The sequence below is a fragment of the Durio zibethinus genome, chromosome 16 (genome assembly GCF_047325235.1).
Source record: "Durio zibethinus cultivar Kanyao isolate XHJ-2024 chromosome 16, ASM4732523v1, whole genome shotgun sequence".
Classification (NCBI taxonomy): domain Eukaryota; kingdom Viridiplantae; phylum Streptophyta; class Magnoliopsida; order Malvales; family Malvaceae; genus Durio; species Durio zibethinus.
Window position 1 is genome coordinate 4298517 of NC_143177.1, and position 18289 is coordinate 4316805.

The 18289-nt window shown below is 29.4% G+C and overlaps 1 pseudogene; it reads left to right on the top strand.

The window, feature by feature from the left end:
• The first annotated feature begins 14852 nt into the window (after positions 1-14852).
• Positions 14853-16298, top strand: LOC149514228 (K(+) efflux antiporter 4 pseudogene; annotated as a pseudogene).
• Positions 16299-18289: the final 1991 nt, after the last annotated feature.

Sequence of the window (18289 nt, forward strand, 5' to 3'; positions counted from 1 at the left end):
ATATCTGGCACCTAATCACCATCATCGTCAAAACAGAACACCATCAAACCTTCTTTGTCTCCTTTCCCATTAACACAATATTAACCAAGAAGCAATTGCCACAACATAGAGCAATCAATAGCTTCCAACCAATTTTCAGAACACCAAGCAGTCCCAAGTAAAGCCAAGGGATTCTTGGTCAAGGAAGTAGGTTCTAGAATTAGTCAGTAAACCAAAAGTGTCAAACAAAAGCCCCTATAAACCGTGAGCCTTAATCACATATTGATCGACTGCAATAACTGAGAGCAAACACAATTGGCAAACAATCGAAGCACAATCAAACAGAAAATCAATCTCTCAAATTCTGCATAGAAGTACACAGTTTTACGTTAACCTAGAGAAGAGATTAAAAAAAAACTCATAATAAACAAAGAAAGAGAGAGTAATCAACAAAGAAGAGGCAAATTTTGATTAAGTAATCCCCAGTAGTGAACAGAGGCAGTCAATAAAATCTATAAACAGAGAACAAAATAGCATACAAATTCATTAAGAGTCGAAAGGATCAACAATTAAACAACAATCAAAAACAAATGAGCAAAAACGGAACCAACCCATTAAACCTAGAACTAAACCTATCCATAGATTATTAACCAAAAACACGGCAACACCCAAACAAACAACCAAATCAACCAAGTTTCATTTCCTTTCCTATCTATAAGCAAGTGGATCATAGAATTGTGGGTATAATTTTTTTAGAAGGAGGATGATTTTAAGTGATTTTGGGCGGTGATTGAAGCTATTGCCAGAGGGTAGAATAAACAAGTTTAGGATTAGATCTAGTGGGTTTTAAAGGAGTTTTAAAAGAGTTTAAGTAGGGAATAAGGGAACAAATCGACCAACGTTTTGGGCTTTTGGCACCAATGGTGACTTGCAGTGATGCACGGCAGATTAGTGAAGGACGCAGCGACGACGGTGACTTTGCCTGGTTCTGGCTTTCCTGGATGCCAAAATTCATATCGCCAAGAGAAAAGGGAGAAAATGCCTTTTAGAGAGAGAAAATTAATGGGCAGAAGTGAAAAATAAGGCTGAAAATAAGGGTTTCATGGTAAGCTAAAACTGGCATAGTTTTGGGCACCGAGGAACTGAATTCCTTTAATCCATTTAAGACCCACTTTGCTTCTGAATTGACCCAGCCTAGGTGCATTTGACCCGTTTCGACCCAATTGCAGTAGTTTGCATCAGCTCACCCAGCCCAGTGTTCAGCCCAATTCCTCTAGCCCATGTGCCACCTGCAATAAGCTGGGGCCCATTTGTGAACCCAAGTCATCAAAGCCTCATTTTAGGCTTGGATTAAGAGTTAACTTGGACCCATTTCAAGTTCAATCTTTTTTAGACTTCAACTTTGACTTAGCCCAACAATCGGCACATTTTTTTTCTTATCTTTTCATTTATTATTTATTTTGATCATGAATGTTGTATAATTTATAAAATGTTTTAAAAATATGCAAAATGATAATAATAAATCTATTTTAAAAATAAACTCATAAGTCTTGCCAAACTATTAAAAAATATAATGAATTTTTTAAAAATAAATTATATATATAATTTTACAATAAAAATCTTATCAAAGTATCCGGAGATTTGCATTGAAGTAAAATCTTTCCAAACTATTAGAAGATTTTACTAATTGTTTCTTAAATAAAATATATTAATGAACTCGATGATGGAACCTCTTCAGAGTTGGACACTAGTTTCTATGAATACTTTTGAGGTAAAAAAATTATCTTAAATTGTTGCCAAACTATTTGAGCAAAATTAAGATTATTTTTCAATGATTAAATGATTTGGTAAAATTATAAGAATATTTTAAGGCTTAGATAATTTGAAATCAAACTGGTATCATCCTTTAGATAGGCACAGTAAAGGTGTTATAACCTTCTTTACGTGTAATTGCACTCCAGAACTTAAAATCTAATTTCGTGAATTTAGAATCTACTATTCGACCTAAACAAAAAAAAATTGGTGGTGGCTTTTTTAGTTTATGTCTGGTGGTAGGTCTACGGATCTATATGTTATGACAAATATCATAATGAAGTTTAGCAAGTTAATTTGGTTTTAAAAACAAAGATGGGTTAAAATCAAAAAGTTTTCTTTTTCCCCCACACTTAAATAAAATCATATATAAAAAACTCAAAGTAAAAAGAAATACTCCTCAAAAATTTCTTTAAGGCTGAATATTCATGAATCATCTTCCTTACTTCTCTTTATCCATAAAAAAAAAAAAACTCAAACAAAAACATTAAAACAAACCTATCCTAAAAAATAAATAAAAGAAATAAAAAATCATAACCATTAAAATAGAACTTGGGTTGTCTCCCAAGCAACGCTAGTTTTGGTCAAGCTTGACCATCCCTAAATCTATACAGAATCTTTTCATCCCTTTGGATAGAGTTTTCCTTGTTGCCTCATTCTTCGTGGTATAACATAAACAGACTTTGTTTAAGGAGGTTGGTTGACTCTTCTGGCAAGGATTACATAAACTAAGCAAGAGCTTTTAGAAAGACTAACAAAATTGGAGTTAGGGTTTGCTAAGTTTTTCATAGGGTCAGGAGGCTTTACTAATAGGTTAAATTATTTTGGGGTTTCCTTAAATTCCTTGATCACACTAATATCTTCTTCATGTCTTATTACACCATACCCTACAAATACAAATTGTATTTTCTTGTGTCTAATCCTAAGGGTAATGTTGGCCTCATATACATCTATCAGGGCTTTGGTAGTGAACAGGAAATGTCTATTTAAAAGTAATGAAGCCTGATCATCCTCCATATCTAAAACAGCAAAGTCCATATGAAAAGCATATTTTTCAACTTTCACTAAGACATTTTTTAGCATCCCTTGTGGTAACTTAGCAGATTGATTAGCAAACTTAATGTTAAATATAAGAGGTTTTAACTATTCACAACCTAGCTACATAAAAACATTCACAGGCATTAAATTTATACATGAACCAAGATCATAAAAAGCGTAAAGAATTTCAATTTTCCAATCATGCAAAGTATAGTAAAACTCCTTTGATCTCTTAACTTTTTGGGCAGGAGTTGTTGAAGCTCAAAGTTGCAATAATCTAAAAATATGGCTTTTTTTAGTTTTTTAAGCAACTCCTTTGGGATAGGCATAATTACCTTCAAATTCTCCAACATAAAGACAGAATTTGAAGATAATCCTTTCCATCCAAGATTTATTACAACAATTCTTTAAAAATAAAAATAATATTTTTTTACAATGATAATTATTAGTGACTCTTCAACATCTAGGTAGAATATAAAAAATTACATTCCTCAGAATATTATTTTGATTTTATTTATTTATTTATTTTTGAAACTAATTTTTTAAAGAACTTTTTATGTAGTAAAAAAAATGAAGAACGATATAATTAACATTAAACATTAATAATTAAAATAAATAAATACATATATGCATAATAAGTGTAAACATTAATTTAAAATAGGATACATGCGTAAGTAAGACATAAGTGATGACAAGATACAAATTTAAGATCGGGTTCTTAAATATAAAAAGACCACCTAAACTCTTTGACCTCTAAGTAGAGTTTGGATGTGATTTTTTATATTTAAAATTCTCATTTTTTATTTTTTATTTAATTTTATTATTTTAAAATACAAAATTATGTGAAAAAATCTTAATGAGATAAAATTTCCTAAATATCCCATCATCTAGGTGGCATTCGAGAATAAATTATTTCATAAAAGGTTTTCATACAAATATTTAAAAACTTGAGATTATTTGGAGCTTTAGGACTTTAGAGCTTAGGTTGTCATTTAAGGTTTGAATTAAGATTCCATGGGTTTACGTAGCGTTTAATGATTCACCAAGGCTTTTAAGTTTCACTTGAAAACTAAGATTACGTTTTAGGGTTTTGGGTTTCACCTAGAATTTAAGATTTCATTTTAAAGTTTCGGGTTTTACCTTAAGTTCAAGCTTTCACTTAGGGTTTCATCTGGGAATGAAGGTTTTATTTTAAAGTTTCGAGTTTTAATTAGGGTTTAAGGTTTTTTCAAAAATTTCTTTTTAGGGTTTTGCATTAGGGTTTCAAGTTATTATCTATGGTTTAAGGTCTCACCTAGGGTTTCATTCTAGGATTTATGAACCTTCTCTAAAAATTTTCAAGATTTAGGCAGATTTAAGAGCAAACTTGTTTTTTTATTTCTCTAAAAAAATGAATTTTTGTACTTCTAATTTCTTTTAATTATAAATTGATTGTTGTTATTATTATTTATATATTTTATTATCACTATCATTTTTTATTTTCATTATTTAATAATTCTCCAATAACAAGATGAAATTTTTATATATGTTTTTTTTTTTAAATCGATTTTTAATTCCTCTCAACATTTAGGCAAGGATTTTAAAATCTTTAATTCTTAATTTAATTAATTTCTTACTTATTATTATTATTATTGTTGTTGTTGTTGTTGTTGTTGTTATTATTTAGATTTGCATGAAAATAAAAACAAATAAATTAGCCTTGCCTAAACCAAATTGCATGAAAGTGAATTGTCATAAAGTTTAGTTGCAAACAATGTAAATTATACAAAATATTAAGAATGCAAACACTAAGTATCGAAATGAACCAAATCAAAGATCTAGTAGCAAGCAAACCTAATTTGTCTTAAATTTTTACTTTAGTTTTCATAATGAATTTGCTTTTCAAATTGTAAAAGATCTAAGTTAACAACTTCGAAAATATATAAGGGAAAGAACAAAGACTGCATGAAAATTTAATAGCTAATTGACATTGCATGCAACAATTACCACTTCACATGCTTTCAAGTTTCAACCATATGCCTAAGAATTTACCTAAAATAAACTTTGTTAATCTAAATAACTATTAAAACCAATTAAAGAGAGGTTTTAACTAGATTTAAACAAGAAAATACAAAGAGAATCAGCTAGGCAGCCATGAATCGAATAGCTTGAAAGCTACCAGTCTATGGCTGTGCAAAAGACATGAAGACTAACCAGAATGCTTTTCACGTTTGTCGTAATTTTTCATTTTTCCCTTATTCATCTTCTTCACGTTTAGTTCCTCTTCCCACTACCTTTTTTTTAATTTTTTTTCTATTTTTTTTGTTCAACCCTCTCTTTTTTCTCTCCTTTTGTTGCTTACATCCCTCCATGTATTTTTTCCTTTACTTTTTTTTTTACTATTTTTTTTTCTCTGTAATTTTTTGCTATTGTGTGAACGTCTGTTTCACTTTTATTTCTTTCTTGTTATTCTTTTTTGCACCTTTTTTATTCTTCATCTGCCTTTTTCCTACTCTAATTCACACTTCACACTTTTACTTTTCTCAATTTTTTACTACAGGTTTTTTAACATTTACTACTCTTGTTATTTTTTTTTTTTGCTTGCACAGCTTTCTTCTACCATCTTGCTTCATGTTTTCTTCTTATTTTTCTGAGCTTTTTTTCTTCTTTTCGCTGCTGCTCAATCTTTTCTTTTTGGTTTCTCTCACATTTTTCTGGTATCATGCTCAATTTTTTTTTTATGTTTTTTTAGTGCTAGTAGCTTCACGTTCCTATTTTAATCTTTTCTTCTCTGTTGTTTGTTACCAATTTTTTATTTTTGGTCTATTTTTTTGCTACACTATTTTTTTTTCGTTGATACTGAATGGTTTCAGTTTTTTTTTTTTGCCCATAGTTTTTTTGTTTCCTCATTTCTTCTTCTGTTTTTATTCTTCACTGCATCTTTTTTCACCTTGCTTTTCTATTTTACGCTTTTACATCCTTCTTCTTACTTCTACTACCCCCATTTTTTTTTTTGGTTTTTTCGCCCTTTTTTCCTTGCTCTTAACCCCTCTCTTTAATCTTTTTTCTTGATGGCTACACTTCTCATGCACGTTCCCTTCTTTCCCACGATCCAATCATACCATGTCGTTGCATCAATTTTTGACGTGCATGATTTTTTCATGCAATTGGCTTTACAATTTTTTCCTACATGATTTTCATGCATGCCCTTTTTTTCACGTTGCCTCATATTTTCATCAGTTTTTTTTTTTAATTTTTCATGTCCCATGCACAATGTTGACACCGTGGATGTTGAAAAGTATGCGTATGGCACATGCAATATTAGGGATATGTAGAGGAGCTGGCCCATAGAGAACTTCATGTTTCGTGTGCCTATTTGGAGTTGAGAGCCCTTATTCTTGGCCATGCTTTGGGGCCTTAAAAAGAGGATACATGTTTTAGGGCCTTAGTCTTTTTATTTGGGTTTAGGTTTTATTTATTTAATTTGTAGTCTTATTTTATTTTTTCAAGTTTTTTTTCTTATATATTTGATATATAGATATACTTTTTGAGCCAAACTATTTTTATTTCTTTTTATATTCATATTTATTTTTGTTATTATTTTTTATATTTTGTATTTTTATTATTATTTATCCTTTTTTTGTTTAATGGCCAACAATAGGTCATTAATAGGCTTTAAGAATGGGCTTTTTTATCGAGCCTTTTATTAGGCCATTTAGGGTATTATTTAGGTCTATGCAATGTGTTTTATTATGGGCCCACATTGGGTCTTATCCTTGAACATTTAAAGAATTGAACGTTAATGATCTCAAAAAATTATAGTTAGGGCCTAATTGTTAAACTCGAATCTGGGTTAAAGTGATAACATATCCCAGACAAAATTAGGTGTTTACTCTTGTGCTAAAATTAAAGAAAACAAGAAACAAGATTTTGTAAACAAGAAAAGAAATCTTCGAATGAAAATACTTCTTGATTCAAAAAGATTTAAGGAATAAGAACTTGATAATTGGTAAATTTGTCACCTAAGCCAATACCTTAACTAAAAGAAATAAGGAATTAAAAAAGCTTAGAAACTAAAAGAAAGAAGATAAATGAGGAAAGGGACGATGAAACAAATGAATGGCGTTGCCTATTTATAGGAATAGGTTCGACCAAAAGGGATAAACTACAAAGGTATTTGATTTCAATTCAAATATAATTGGATAAGCTTGATCTTAGTCTTTTAAGCTTCATGGCTAAATATGACTCTTCATGCTTGAGTGTCCTTGGTCGAATGGAGTCTTGGTGAATCAATCTTGGCACTTGCTTGCATCTTAATCAAATCTTGGATAATCTCCTCCATTAGATTCGGCTAAGACTTGCAGTTTCAAGAGCACTTGAATTTTGAATGGATAAAATCCTACTCTAAGTGAAGTTTTTCAAGGGTAATCAATAACCTTCATGGTAAGTTTCAACTTCATCTTGGTCGAATGTGGTGGAGCTTGTAAAGTCCTTGTGCAATGCATTCTTTTCTTGGCTAAGCAAAGGAAGCATGATTATCCTTAAGTTCCATCTTGGCCGAATGGATTAAGATCCAAGTGGGCTTGTACATGCTTGAATATGGATCAATGTGGGTGGCAATGGAGCTTACATGATTCGATTAAATGTAAGCTTTGCACAATTACATGCATGGCTTGCATGAAAATGAATCTTGAGCTCGAAAAACTTAAAATCATGAAAATATTATAAAAAGCACCACAAATCATCTAAAAATTTAAATTTTAACACAATTTTAATATGTAAAATATCTATATATTTTAGTGTTATCACCACTTTTACCAATACTAAAAGATAACATGTGATCAATTTATATCGTTTTTAAAATAGGCATTATAGTGGTACTAATATTTCTCAATGCATAACTACACTCCAGAACCCAACTTCATTTTTGGTATACCAAAAATTATTTTTTAATAAGTTTTAATTAGCTTTAAAATTTTATTACAAAAGTCCCTACATAGATATTAGAAGGTTTTTCAATAATTATTATTTATAAAAGAATATTATGCTAGATTTGAAAGGTTATTATGAGAATCCCAAGTAAATAAATATTTTTTGAAATTCTACCTAAGTATTGGGGAATTTAGAAAAACTTTTTCAGAACTCAAAATTTTCATTTTATTCCTAAACAAAATGTATTAAAAGGATTTTGCAAAAAAAATAAAATTAAATAAAATTAAGGGAATTATTTTAACTATTAAAATTAAAACCACTTTTATCAATACTAAAGGATAACATGTGATCAATTAATATCATTTTTAAAACGGATGCTATGAGATGCTAATCTTTTTCGGCTTATAATCGCACTCTTGAACCTAACTTTATTTTTCATAAATAAAAATTTATATTTTTAATAAATTTTAATAAACATTAGGACTTTATTAAAAAAGATAAACTTTTTATCGTGACTCTCCCATTTTGATCTTCAATCACCTTACAAAAAATATTAGTGGTGACTTTCCTATTTTGATCTTTAAAATTTTCATCCTATTGTCGAATTCTCGGATTTGCAAATTGCGATAATTTAGCAAATCCGCTAAGGATAATTTTTTAAAGTCAGTTCAAAATTGATCATATGTTATCACAAATTTTGATTTAATAGTTTTAATTGATATTTAACTCTGATTTCCTTAACTTTAATTTTGTTTTTTTAAAAAAAGGGAAAGGAAATATTTTGCATTACATATATATTTTAATTATGTTATTTACTTTTTATTATTATATTTTGTTTATAGTATTCTTAATAAATGTTGAAGTATTTAGGACAAGAGCTGTAATGTTATAAAACATTATCATGTTCCTTCGTACACAATCACATAAGCATTGCATGCACAGTTCTATACTTGGGCTCTAACTTTTTTAAAAATGGGTGAAATACCTATGCTCTCATAAGGTGAATAACTTCACAATGGCTAGTGAAACACTTTTACTTAGATTAATCTTTTTCCATTTATAGCATATCATGGGTGAGGATCAAAGTGCCTCACTAGTTTATAATGGACAATGATATAAAGAACAATTTAGGAACCTTTAGATGTATAAATTTCAACTCAATATAAGTGAACTTTAAGGGAGCAGCCTTAGGTAGAGCTATGACAATCTTTTTTGTAAAAATTACTCGGATTAGGATATGTGTAGAGCACTTTCATGAACCTAAATTTAAGGATAATAATAATGCAAAGAAAACTAAAATTTTGAAAAAAGAAAAAGAGAAAAAATATAAAAAAAATTCTTTCAATAAAATTTTCTTTTGACATACTATTTGATTTATCTAGTATTTGTCCAAGATTTGTATTCACCAAAAAATATTTAATTTTTTTTTATTTTCCAATAGAAAGAAAATAAAAAATTTTAAAAAAAGAGGTTTTCTGAATTTTTTTGTTTTATTAGCCAAACAAAATAGAAGTATGAAAAAAATAAGAAGAAAAAATATTTGAATTTTGGTCAATTTATGTGCATGATTTTTCATAAGAAATGTTTTATCGAATTTTTCTTTCTTTCTAAGAAAAAGAGAAAATGAAAGTATTACTTAGCTTTTAATATTATTTTATCCCTTGCATTTCATTTGATCTTTTTCGTGTTCAATGTCATTATGATTCGTATTTGGAAATAATCAAATTGTATATACATTTTATTTCATTCATAAAAATCTTAATGGTAGTGTCAATTTCTTTGGATTAACATAGTACATGCATTGTATTCCACGTAAACATATCTTATCATACAAATAATATGTTAGAGCATTTCATATAAACTTGTTTCATCATTCATGTACCTATATCTCATTACTCATGCATTATGTTATTGTGTTTCATGCATATACATTCACAAATGATATGAATCTAAGCTTGCATTATATAAACGATGCATTCCTTCAAAACACATTATCTTTCAAGAAATATGACAGTGCATTTCATGCATATGTATGCACATGATTTTTAAATGTGTTTGATTACTCATACACTGAGATATTACATTTCATGTGCATATATTAAAAAATGAAATGATTTATATCATACTCACATTTTAAATACACTTTAATTCATGTAAATATGTCTTGTTATTTCATGTATATACATAGATAAATAAGATGAATCTCGTCAAGCTTGAATGGTACATGCATTGCATTTTAGAAAAGTATACATCATATTTAATGTACATACATTCACAAATTCATCATTGAAATATCATGTCATTCACGCATTTATTTAATTGTTCTCTTATGACATCTCATTTTTTGATGAATAGAGAGTATTCCCACGGGTGAAAACAAAAAATCTCCTAAAGGTTTTGCAAAATCAAGGAAATTTTGATGAAGCCCAAGTTGTTTTCTAGTTTACTTTTTTTTTTTCATCTAAGTTTGTCAAAAGTTTCAAAAAGTTGAATATGGGAGATGATTGAGCATCCTGAAATGAATAAGTCCAAAATGAAAAAGAAAAAAAATAATAATGTGGACATGAAAGGTATAGTTATTGATCATAAACAAACTTTAGTCTCTCTAGTTTGTACATAATTTGATATAGGAAACTCTTGAAAATGAATTATTGTTTCTTCTGGAAATGAACGATTTTTAATTTTTGGACTTTGTAAATTATAACATGTTGGTTCGTTAGATTTAATTCGTAAATATTTTTTTTATGTGTTGTTTGAATACTTTTTAAGTATTTTTTTAGAAAAAAATTTCCAAAAACAAAAAAGTAGATTTGCAGTTGTTTGAAATAAAATCCCACATAACTAGTTCCCAAAATCATAAAAAGGCATGAGAATAAAAAATGAAGAAAAAGATTTTTTAAAAAAATTCCTTTATAATAAAATGTGAAATGGATCTTGAAAGAATTGGTGATCACGATTAAGTATCTATTTATAGCTTTTCATTTTTTCTCTCTCGAAACACTCATATACATTGAACCATTCAAAAAAAATCCAAACAAAAACCTTAATATTTCAAGTAGGGTAGATTCGAATCCTATGGACCTTGTTTTCACTTAATCATACCAAAATAACCTTTTTTAATATAGGAACAATGAAGCAATTAATTCAGAAAAAAAACCTTCTTAGATTTCTCAAAAATCAAGTATATGACATTTTTTTAGAAAATCTAAATTTTGGTGATTTGATGAATGCCATGATTGTGCATTAACTTCAAACATGCCAAAACAAAAGCCACACATTCCTCAAAAACCATAGACATGAAGCATGTCCCAATTCTTTACCCTAAGTTATCATTATTCCATGTCTTGTTGTGACTGAAAAGGAAATGAGAAAGGCACAAACTGCATCAAGTATATGATAATGTTTTCTTTTAGCTCGACCATTTTGTTAAGAAGTATATGGGCAAAACCTATGAAAAAAAGTCTCATCATCATTTAACAAGTTACGGAACTCAATTTTTGTATATTTAGCAGCATTATTAGACTTGAAGTTTTTTTTCTAAAAAATTAAGTTTGTATCATGTTATTGAATTCATAAAAAATTGATAACAGTTTAGTTCTTTGTTTGAATAAATACATCCAAGTATAATGAAAGAAATCATCAATAAATATAACAAAGTAACATAAACCTTCTAAGGTTGGTGTAGGAGCTAGACCCCAAAAATCAAAATGGATTAAATCAAAATGAGCAGATGAGGTAGAATCACTTTTACTAAATGGTAAAGCACTTTGTTTTTCAAGTTGACAATCAAAACAAGTAACTTTATTCGAGAAATAGATGTATGCCATAATCTAGAATGCCATAAATATAAAGAAACTAAAGAGTTGGTTGTTTGAGATGTGGTAGCAGTAATCAAATGTTGTGGAATTTTCAAAGTTTCAAACTTAAATAGTGTTTCAATCTTACATCCCATCGTAACTTTTCAATCTATTTAGGGATCTTGCACAATACAACCATATCATTGTGAAAAATACAAATCAAGACCAATATCAAAATGTTAGCCAACATAAAGCAAATTTAAGTCAAGATTAGGAACAAGATAAGTGTTAGATATACATAATTTTAAGGATTTAATATTACCAATGTAGCTAGCTTTTAAGACAAATCCATTTATTGTTTTAATGATATGACCATTAGGTATAAGTATCTTGCTTTTAACAAAAAAGGATCAACAATCATATGATTTCCACAAGCAATATCAAACAAGCAAACATTACTTGATTTGACAACCAACATGGTAGAAAAATGAAATTGAGATAATATTTGATTAAATAGCATTTAAAGATCTATAGTGGAGATTATAATGGTCTCAAAAGAAGATTTAGAAGTATTTGGTTCAGTGGTTGTTGCTATAATAATCTTGTTAATGCTGGGATCATGAATTCACCTACCGTTACGATGATATTTAGCTTTACATTTTTTAATAGGATGATTAGTCTTCCCACATCATAAACAAGACTTGTGAAAAGTAAAGCTAATATTTTGTTGAGAAGTAGTAGTAACAATAGCATAAGCACAATGCGTCTGACTTATACCTAACCTAATTTCTTTAAATATCAATTCCATAAGGGCATTATACATAGTTGGTAAGAGGTGTTGACACAAAAATGAAGATATGATATTTTCAAATTCATCTCAAAGTACATTAGAAATTGAATAAAACAAATTTGATTTTGATAAGTAATAAAATTACTAGCATTACTTTCATTCTTGAATTTCGGCTCAGAATTCTTAAGAATGTCCCATGAATGTTGCATTTTAGAATGAAAGTCAACAATCGACTCACCTGGTTTTTGACAAAGGTGAGATAAAGTAGTCAAAATATAACATTGATAAGCAAGAGTAATAGAACTATACGTGTGATAAGAAAATCTCAAGCATCTTTAGCTAGCTCAAATTGTCTAAAATGTATATTGATAGAAGAAATAATGGTGTTAGTGAACCATGTAAGAATTCGATTATTCTTACTTTCTCATTCCTCTACCGTTCTACAAGTTTATCAATAGATTTTTCTTCTTTCTTTTCCTGTGCTTTGAATTCTTTGATAACAACAAACTATAATTTCATTTTCTTTATATAACTGTGCATAATTGTAGCCCATTAATTGTAGTTATTTTCATCAAAAATAATTGAATTGGTTAAACATTCTCTCATTGAATACCTGTCATTAAGCTCTTAATTGAAAAAAAAAATGAAATGGAGAAGTAAAAAGTTATAAGTATTTATATAAAAGATGAATTTTGAAGATAGGAAGAGAAACCAAAAAAAATTGAAATGTAGAAGCAAGAGGAAAAAAAAGAAACAAAAATCAACCAAGGATGAGAATAAGAAAATATTGGTTATTCCAAGGTGATTCACTTTCGAAATAAACCATAAAATTGCTTTGATACTATGATAAAGAAGAAAATGATGAAAACTTTTATTGTAATTATTTGTGTTTTATAATGGGGCTCAAAACTTATTTTTATAATAGTAAAATAGTATAAAATAAGAAATACAATAAATAAAAATAATGACTAAATCAATTCTTATAATTAACTAAATCAATATTTAACATTCTCTAAATCAATATCAAATCAATCTAAAATATTATTGAAATAATATCATTGAAATTAATTTACAATATTACAAAAATATTGCTAAATCAATATCTAATATTTTCTAAATCAATATCAAATCAATCTAAAATATGACTAGAATATTACTATAATAATATTATTAAAATCAATCTAAAATATTACCAAAATATCATTGACAAAAGGCATAAATAGTGTCAGTGAAAAGATTAAAAAAATAAAATAATAATGTGTCATGAAATACCTTATTTTAAAAAATAAACTTAAAATTAATAAAGATTTTATTTTATCTTAATATAAGAAAAAACTCCATGGTTCATCCCTTCGTCCAGACTGATCATTCCTTAAAGGAAATTACCAAGATAAAATTTAAGAAAACATTAAATGAAGCCAATTGACTTCTAAATTAATTAGCATATTATTAAAATTGACATTTAAAAAGTATAAATTAAAATAAATTTATACATACAATATCTGTTTCATTTAAATAATTATAAAAATAAAAGGGTTTAAAGGTATATTAAAATTGTAAAAAAAAAGTTAAACGAAATTAAATAGGGTTATAAAATAATTTAAAATAAATTACATAAAAATATAATATAATTTATCTTTAAATAAATTTGCCTTATAAATTTTAAAATATAAAACTTAACTACGTTATACTTACTTCCATAAGTTTTATGCTAAACACAGTATTTTTTTTCTTAACTCGCTACTTGTCTTTTTTTTTTTTTACTCCACCTTTTATTTTGTTTTCACTTACTAGTGTAGACACCCCAATTTGTCCGGGGTCCTTTGTCAATTAAAATCAGTCCAAGCTTGATTGTAAATTTTTTTATTTTTTTTATTTCAGATTTTTATTTCATATTTATCATTTTTTAATTTTTATCTTATGGTCTACTTATTGTTTATTTTCTTTTTCTATTTTCATTATCTGATTATTTAAAAAAAAAAAAGATTGAGATTAAGTTTGATGATGATCAGAAAGGATAATTAGATGCTAATCTTTAGCATTGGATGACTAATGGGAATTAAACTGAAACACAATCACTTGGTTTTATATATCATTACAATTCACAGTAATAGAAAAACAGAAAAAAAGATAGAAGAAGAATCCGAATAAGAGAGGGGGGGAAGCAAAAACAAAAGGGGAAGCTTCCATCGTCGCTAGGCCCTCAAGGCCTCTCTTTGATGGGTGACCTCCCCATCTATGACCCGAGAAGTGATTAAAGACCAAGATTTGTCTAATTTGATGGAATTGCTCCAGGTTTGAGGGAAATGAGACCTTCTTGGAGATCTGAAATGTCTGATGATTGAGATTTCCCCGCATTCGATGCTTTCTAGAAATGGGCAAGTTGCTTCAAGAAGAGTTCCAACTAACAGCTGCTTGGATGGTGGGTCACCCAAAGTTCCAGTCATCGTACTTGGACCAGGTTCTGGAGAACACGTTGGAAAATGTGCTCCACTTTGTTACGTCGAGCACCGTGTATGGCTAAGATGGCGGAATGTGCAACTGATCCTCCTTTGGCTGCTTTTTTAGAAGCTGTGTCCAAGGATCTGCAAGCTATTGAATAATCAAAATTTTATGGCTAAAGCTTTCTTTTTACTGGTAGTGGCGAGTTTGTCACAGGTGGGAGCAATTGCACCTCAGAGCTTGAAATCCTTGCTACAAAGCATCCATGAACGCCTTGGAAGCACAGATTGGATGATGCGAAAGGCAGCATCTGATGTAATAAATGCAATTACAATCTACTCAGCTGCAGCAGCAATTGGGTTTGCAACAGCAGCCCAATCAATTACACCAAAATATGCAACTAAGGATTCATGCATCAGGCTTGGAGTTTTTAACAACAAAGCTTCGTGTTGTTCGAGCAGTTGTTGTCCTTAGAGTTATGTGGAGGTAAACTTTTTGAGGGGGTTTTTGTTTGTGCATTCCTGTCTATGTCTTCTACAGTAGTGATTTCAAAATTTTTGATGGAAAGGAATGGTATAAGTGCCCTTCATGGTCAGGTGACAATTTAAATTCTTATCCTATGGGACTATGCTGTGGGTTTGCTGTTTGCTTTGCTTCCAGTTCTAGGTGGCAGTTCTGGTGTCCTTCAAGGAGTACTATCCATGACTAAATCGTTGACTAAGAAGCTCTATCAGTTGGCATCCGTAGCATTTTGCTTGCTTGTTGCTTGGTGATGAGCTGGGTTCATTTGCTGCTGGAGTGATGATATCAACCTTTGATCTGAATCAGCATACACTCGAACAAGTTGAACAAATTCGTAATTACTTTGCTGCTCTCTTCCTGGCCAGTATTGGGATGTTGATTCATGTGCATTTCCTTTGGAATCACGTTGACATATTGCTAGCAGCTATAATATTAGTAAATGTTATTAAAACAATGGTAGTTGCTGCAGTTGTTAAGGGATTTAGATACAGCAACGAAAGCAACTGCATGAAATAGATGATATAAATGATGTGAACATGAGACAGGGAATCGGTGTTAGTTTTGGGGTTCTTCAAACAAATATCTTAAGTGGCCAACTTTCAGGTTATTCTTATGAGCATTCAAAGCCAAGTGCCCAATTTCATACATCTTCACCCTTACTCTTTCAGGCTCCATTTGTCTCACCTACTTCAACCCTGTTGAGTCCATAGCCACAGCAACAGTTGCAGCAGCCAAACATAATGGGACAACGACAAATGCTGCAAATATACAGCAGAATTAGTTAATTGGACAATCTAGTGGAGCCGCGTCGAATTCCTCAAGTCAAGATAATTTTTTTTTGGTATTTTATTTATTTATTTATTTGTTTTTTTGTGTTAGTTATTTTCAGGAGTATTATTTTATTTTATTTTATTTTATTTTTTTTACAAAAAATAAAAATTTTCAAAAATAAATATTTTTGAGGAAAAGTTGAAAGTATCAATTTTTCTCGAAATTTTTAAAAAAATATTTTTGAAAAAAGTTGAAAGTATCAATTTTCTTTAAAAATAAATTTTCAAAAAAAAAAAGATTTTAAGGAAAAGTTGAAAGTATCAATTTTCCTTGAAAATAAGCTTTCCACAAAAAAAAATATTTTTGGGGGAAAAGTTGAAAGTATCAATTTTCCTCGAAATTAAGGTTTTCAAAAAATATTTTTGGGAAAAAGTTGAAAGTATCAATTTTTCTTAAAAATAAATTTTCAAAAAAGGTTTTTGAGAAAAAGTTGAAAGTATCAATTTTCCTCGAAATTAAAGTTTCAAAAGATATTTTGGGAAAAAGTTGAAAGTATCAATTTTCCTTGAGATTAAAATTTCTAAAAAATATTTTGGGAAAAAGTCGAAAGTATCAATTTTTTCTGCACAAAAACAATCATTCTTTTCTTTTTTATTTATTTATTTATTTATTTATTTATTTTTAATGTTAAATAATCCGACGATGGAGCTTCTGCAAGTGAAATAATAGTTTTTCTTGCATACTCTTGAGGTGAGGAAATTTTTTTAATTTTTTGCTAAAAGTATTAGAGTCAATTGAGAATAATTTCCAATAATTAATCACTTGGTAAATTTTAAGGCTCATTGGATAACACAAATTTAAGCTGGTACCATCTTTTGATGGGCGTTGTGAGGATGCTATAACCTTTTTTACACGTAACCGAACTCCCAAACCCTATTCGATTAGTAGACCTGAACCTATTCTTTTAGGGACCCTTAAACTTAGGTGTTCCCTGAAAGGCTAGATTCTTTAGGTGATCAATCAAACTTAGATAAAAAAGATTGGTGGTGACTCCTTCAAGTCAATGTCTAACGATAGATCCCCGGATCTAGACGTTATGACAGCTTGACGACTCTACTAGAGACTTTGAGAGTCAGGTCAGCAAATAATTTGTGTTATCCAAAAGCCTAATAAAATTGAACCTTTTTGTATATATGTATTATTATTCATTCATGTTTATTTACTTTGTTAATTATGTCATTCATGTGTATGTGCATAACATGAACTCTATACCCGAGCTCCGTCCTTCTAGGAGGGAACAAAGTACCTATTGCTTTCATGAGGTCTAATGCCTTCGCAGTGGCTAGCGAAATACTCCCACTCAAATTGAACCTTTTGTGCTTGTAGCCTGTAATGGGTGAGGATTAGGGTGCCTTACTAGTCTGTGATGGACAAGGATGTAAGGAGCAATTTGAGAACCTTTAGACTTTGATCTTAAACCACATATAGTGAACCTTACGAGTGCCTAAACCTAAGATAGAGCCCTTTCTACCCAATGATAGATATACCCTGAAATTAAGACACAAAAAGGGTGTTTATCTAATCATTTTGATTATTTAACTTTGTGCATCATTTTCATTATCATATGTAATATTATGCATCAGCATCACTTTCATTTCATTCATGGAACTAACTATGTTGTTGTCTGATTGTATGCATCTGCATTACTTTCATGATCATGTTTTAACACAATCATTTGCATCCATTTCATATTAGATTTTATTCAGAAAAATGTACATTTCATTCGTGCATCAAAGCATCATACATAAAGCATAGCATAGCATTTTTAATCATAATTGTGGTGTTAAAGGTTCAAGGATAACTCTACCAAGTAACTCCACTCACCAATACAACACAAGAGCTTGAGTCAGACAAATGGAATAAGAAAATTTTAATCATTTCAAGAGATTAAAGAAAGCTCAAGAGAAGTTAGAAGAAGAGTTGAATAAGATATTAGAGGCTTTGAACAAGCTAATCAAGGGAAAGGCAATAGAGGAGAATGCTAGCCAATAAGAGAAGGATGACCCATTGTGCCCTCCTAGTTTCGAGCCACATCAAGCTTAATCTACACAAAGTTTACCACCACAGCAGTTCACCTATCATGTAAGGTACACATATCCCAGAATGCCATCAGCTTCAAATCAAGGATAATTTTTATCTTTACTGAAAAGGCAGTAGAACCAATATC